Below are 5775 nucleotides of genomic sequence, written 5' to 3'. Positions count from 1 at the left end.
ATTCCATGGCTTGTAACGATCATCTTCACCAGTGGTTCTGTTCCTGAGTGAGGAAAGTGGTGAGCTACTCATTGCAAAGATGGGTACGTTGTTGAAATATACAATGTCAACATTTGCCTTCACTAACCAATGTACATTTTATTTTGTTTTTTATCTGTTGAAATCTTAAAATTTTCATCTTTAATAGATTCAATGACAGATCTCCATTGTGACTCTGGCATCAAATTCGAAAGTGTAAACACCCTCTGAATTCTTCCACCACAGTCCGTTGTTTGGGAAGTGTTCCTGTTGTGGGAAATGAACTTCCCCGTGTGTCAACTGCTGCTCCCAGCATTCTCTCTGGTACTGCACTCATTTTCCTTCTGACACTTCCTCACTGTGTTGCTGTGATCATACAGTGACTTGTTGTAGCATGTCCCAGGAAAATGACACAGATCAAGGTTTTTGCATTGTTGAATTCAATTGTCAGTTTAGCCTCATTTAGGATTGTGAAATTGTCTGTTGTGTACACAGGTGTGTGTCAAAAATATCTGAGCCGAAGAAAGGTGTTCCGAATAATGACATTGAGCACTATGCACTCTCCTCCAGTCTGGAAAACAATTCCGCACAGGCAATTTAATCGACAATAGACAATAGGTGCAGGAGTAGGCCATTCTGCCCTTCCAGCCAGCACTACCATTCATTATGATTATGGATGATCATTCTCAATTAGTATCCTGTTCCTGCCTTATCCGCACAACACTTGATTACACTACCCTTATGAGCTCTATCCAACTGTTTCTTGAAAGAACACCTCCTGCTTTTTCGGGTTCTTCATTCCGTTGACTTCAAATATTCACAGAATTCAACAGACTTTGTTACATAATCTATTCTTCATTTTTGTTCTGATCACTGTGAGCAGAGTGTCACAGTGGGAATGCCGTTGCCACACAACTCAGATGTCAGACCATAGTCTTCGGACCGTACTGTGCTACTTAGCATTTCACCAGACCAGGGAGAAATATCTGCTGTTCTGCATAATTTACGCAATTCACTTATTGAAAAGTTCATACAAATGCTAGCATATGTGACGAGGTGGCCGAGAGGTTAAGGCGATGGACTGCTAATCCATTGTGCTCTGCACGCGTGGGTTCGAATCCCACTCTCGTCGCTGTTTCCAATGTTGCTACTTTTGTATGTTGACACCTGTCTTATTGAAATTGGAACTCCAATGGTCAATTTATATGCATCGACGCTATAAAATCTCAAAGAATAATTTGAGTCAGTTGCCTAAACTGCATTGAAACGTAGATCACATTGGGATAATGAAAAGCAACGCGATTTTATTTTTCAAGTCGAGCAGCTGGGACCTTTTATCGTATGAAAGAGATCCAGGAAAAACAAATAACAAGAGATGTGAAGGGCGTGTTTATGTAATGGGATTCTTAATGACTGTTTTGTCAAATCAAATCTGGAGCATGTTGAGTAGAAGTGATTCATCTTAGTGAGAAGAGTACAGAGAGACAGCACAAAATAGTGGAAATATTTCAAAAGGGGCAGGGCGTGGGTGTAGGGGCACCGAGAACTGGCTATAAATGCACAGTAGAGAATTGCAGATATGGGTGCCATGCATAAGTACGGAAAGACTTACACATTGCTCTCTTCCTCGCCCGTTGCTCTCGCTATTGATGAAGGCTATGAACAAGGCACAGATAAACACAAGATGTGAGAATCAAGCTCCAAAACGTTATGCACACACTGGATGCATCACATTGAACAATGAACATCTGGAGAAGTCAGCATGTTCACTGTAGGGACTGAACCTAAACTGTGGATCAATAATCGCAAATTCATGCAGCATTAGCACGAAAAATGATTTAATGCGTCTTTGTACGCATGTCATTAATAGACGTTTCGTTCTAATACCCGTGTGGTTGAAAGAAGAGGACATCACATGTCAAGATGGATGACAACGTAACCAAGTTTGCTTTGAAATTGAGATCCATTTCATCATTGTACACAGTGGACAAGTTCATTTTAAATAATACAAACCACATTCCCTCACCTGGAATAAAAGTGTGATTTCATTACAAACATTGCCCTGGCTAAGTAGCAGTTACTCAACATGAAAAATAAGATGTAATTTTTATTGAGTGTACATCAATTAGCACCATTATCTAACTTCGGATTGACTGCAATATGCACATGATAAACAATATTTAAGAAAGAATGTCTTTTGGAAGTAATGATTCGGTGCTGACGAAAAAAATTTTAAATTCACATGATGCGGATATTCCACCAATGGCTCCAATGGTGGAAGTGGTCAGTGGGCACTATTTCTAAGTTGGTATAGATGTGTGTGAGTTGCAAGGGTTGGGAGCTCCCACCTCATCTGGAGCAGCATCTGCTCACATGGAACAGGGAGCATTGGGGCAGCAGGCTGGGAGGTCCAACCTCACCCGGAGCAGCTTTTATTTACTTGGAGTAGCAGGGAGCATTGGGGCAGCAGACTGGGAGGTCCAACCGCACCCGGAGCAGCTTCAATTGACGTGGAGCAGCAGGGAGCATTGGGACATCAGACTGGGAAATCCAGCCTCACCTGGAGCAGTCTCTATTGACATGAAGCAGCAGGGAGCATTGCAACATCAGACTGCGGGATCTTACCTAATTTGAAGCAGCTTCAGTCGACATGAAGCAAGGAGCTTTGCGAGATCCGTCTGGGAGCCCCACTCTCACTTGGAGCAGCTTTTAATGTCAAGTAGCAGTGGGAAGCATTGGGACTCAGAGTGATAGATCCAACTTCAACTGGACCGCTTGTATTGACATGGCGGAGGGAGCATTTGGACATCAGAGTGGGAGCACCAACCTCACAAGGACGAGCTCTTAATGACGCGTAGCACCTGGGAGCATTTGGGCATGAGAGTGGTAGATCCAAACTCAAATGAACCGCTTCTATTCACATGCAGCAGGGAGCATTGAGGCATCAGACTGGGAGCTCCAACTTAAATTGGAGAAGCTGCTATTGACATGGAGCAGCAAGGAGCATTGGAACGTCAGGTTGGGAGCTCCAACCTCACCTGGAGCAGCTGGTATTTACATGGAAGAGAAAGGAGGATTGGGACATTAGGCTGGGGGAAAGGATATTCAACTATTTTAGTCTGCAGTAAAGTAGGTTTCAAAACTCAGATGTTAATTGATTTATGAATAAACTTTCCCAGGAAAATAATTAATACTTTCGATACTAAAGACAAGTCCTGCAACAGAGAGAAATGGGATCGATGTTTCATGTATTTGTCTTTTCTTTTCTGGCCGACTCTGCACTGGATTACATCACCGGAAGAACGTTTTCACTCATTTCATGTTGTTCAGTTTCCTGCAAATACGGACAGGTCATTAACGTAATCTAAATCTGAAAATTAATGGGAATATGCGATGTTATGATTAGGCTGGAGTTTACCTCTAATTATGTTGAAAACGCAGCAAAGTAAGTTGCAATTTTCTTGATCAGCAGCGACTTTATTGATTGGCTGCTCAAATTGTGAATGGTAGTCTTCTTTAAGACAATTTGAAGTGGATCATTGATGGTGATTATTTTTGTTCTTTGTTCACCTTGTGACTGTTACTGTTATTGCTCATGTCATTGTCAGCACCACAGCTCTGCAGCGTGTAAAATTTCAGCTGTGCATCTGGCCAGTGGTACAGCCATTCTTATAGCTGGCTACGGATCAGGCAGGTGCAGGTTCAACTTTTGCTTGGCGCAAGCGCATTGTGGAGATTCAGCACACATCCAAACTTTTTTTTTGTTACACTGAGGTGGATAATATTTGAAATTTTCATCTCCACGAACGAAAAATCGTTTACTGTCTTCGATCAATTAATCATTACCAAGAGCTCTCAATGTTAAAAATCACATTGCATCAGATTGTATCGACCAAGCATATTTGGAAGCACCAGTGTTCCGTGCATTGTTTCTTCATCAGGTGATTGTCAACTGTTGGACTCTAATCTGGCTTTGTATGATTTTTAAATTTGTCCACCCCAGTCCAACACCAACACATCTAAGTCATGGGTACCATCGACACCACGAACGGTCAGTTAAAGTCCAGATGATCTTCCAAAAGATCGCGCATATTGACACACACATCAAGTTTCTGCAGAAAGACACCCACCTGATGAAGGAGCGGCTCTCTGAAAGCTAGTGTTTCCAAAGAAACCTGGTGGACTATGCCCTGATATTGTGTAATATTTAACTTTGTCTACCCAACTCGAACACTGGCACTTCCATATCATAGAGAACATCAGTCATGTCCCAGCGCAGTCAGAGAAGCCAATCTTGGAATAGCCTCACTCATTGTTCAGAAGGTACGTTTAATTTTCAGAAATCAACCCACTCAATCGTGAATTACTACAGATTGTTAATGTGCTGACCTGTTTGTTTTAGCTTTACATTAAATGGAAGCTGGTTAGCTCAGTCCGCTGGCTAACTGGTTTTTGGTTTAGAGTGAGAATAACAACGTGGGATTAATTGTCGCACTGTCTCAGGGTGCCAGAAGGATCATCATCTCCTCTGCTTACGTGATCTGTAATACAATGTGACTCTAGTGAGTAGGAGTGCACCTGTCGATGTCAAGCATCATTATCATTGCCATCGATTGCCTTGGTCATTTAGTCACAATGACCAGGAACGGGACTGAGTCCTTTTAATACTCACTGATTTAATGGGATACAGAAAAATGTTGTGCAAAATAGACTTGAATGAAAACTGGGTTTCCAAGGGTCGCTGCGTTGTTTACAGAAACTGTTACATTATCACAGGGCTTCTCACTCGGTCGGCTTCAATTCGGCACAGAATTCGATTCAACCACACTTCAAGAGCATGCTTCTGTAAGATCCTACAGACAACATGAAACACACTGCACTCATCATTAATCTTCACCATGGCTTCATCCAAGGACATAATGCACAGTTTTCATGAATACTGAAGACATGAAAATGTCATGCAAGAGTAATTTGAATTTCAGTTTAAATTGTGAAGTGATAAGAATCTAGAGTAAGATACAGAACGCCCGAAATTCATGTTTATTACCGTGGTCAGAACTCTAGTCAGAAAAAGGGGAAATCTGTCCCTGAATCCCCAATATGTAACCGGCAGTTTGCTCCATGTGTCTAGTTGGAAACCTGTGTGAAGGAGCATGCAGCTTGAAAGAGCACCTGGGAGAATCCTCCACTGTCTGATCTGAAGCTACAACAGCAGCTGTGAGAGCGGTGGGATACAAGGGAGGACCTCGGTATTCCGTGGTGTAGATTCACATTGTCCTCATCATGCTATTGTTTAAAACCCTCTGTCAGAAACAGCACAGACTGAGAGGAATAGGAGGGGACCATTTCACCCGCCAGCGCTACCCCGCCATTTGACATAATTACGGCTGATCGAACAGGTCAATGTCTTTTCCCAGCCCATCTACATCAACCTAACATTCAAAGGGAAAAAGACACTGAATAAATAGAAACACTCTGTGCAACCGTGGGAGGGAACTGTGTTGAAAGACAGTGGGTATCTGCAGTGGGTTTTGTGAATGAGCAGCCGATTGCTGGCTGATCATATTTCAAATGATATGATTTTCTTAAAACTCACCACCAAGAAAGTGAGGAACCTTCTCTGGTCAGTAGCAGGGACGAGAACTCCAAACGATGGGAACTGACGATGAAGCAGCAGAACAATCATTGAATCAGCTAAAATCTGAACAAAATTGCGATTCTGGCGGGAATCAAACCCACAAACTGAATCGCGATCTT

General features: G+C 42.5%; 1 non-coding gene across 1 annotated transcript; it reads left to right on the top strand.

Moving 5' to 3' along the window:
• The first annotated feature begins 1068 nt into the window (after positions 1-1068).
• On the top strand, positions 1069-1150 carry trnas-gcu (transfer RNA serine (anticodon GCU)). The gene has a single exon. It is a non-coding gene; the product is annotated as a tRNA-Ser (tRNA).
• The last annotated feature ends 4625 nt before the right edge of the window (positions 1151-5775 follow it).

This window comes from Hemiscyllium ocellatum, unplaced genomic scaffold (genome assembly GCF_020745735.1).
Source record: "Hemiscyllium ocellatum isolate sHemOce1 unplaced genomic scaffold, sHemOce1.pat.X.cur. scaffold_427_pat_ctg1, whole genome shotgun sequence".
Taxonomy (NCBI): domain Eukaryota; kingdom Metazoa; phylum Chordata; class Chondrichthyes; order Orectolobiformes; family Hemiscylliidae; genus Hemiscyllium; species Hemiscyllium ocellatum.
Note: the sequence above shows the minus strand (reverse complement) of the source record. Positions and strands in the feature narration are given on the sequence as shown.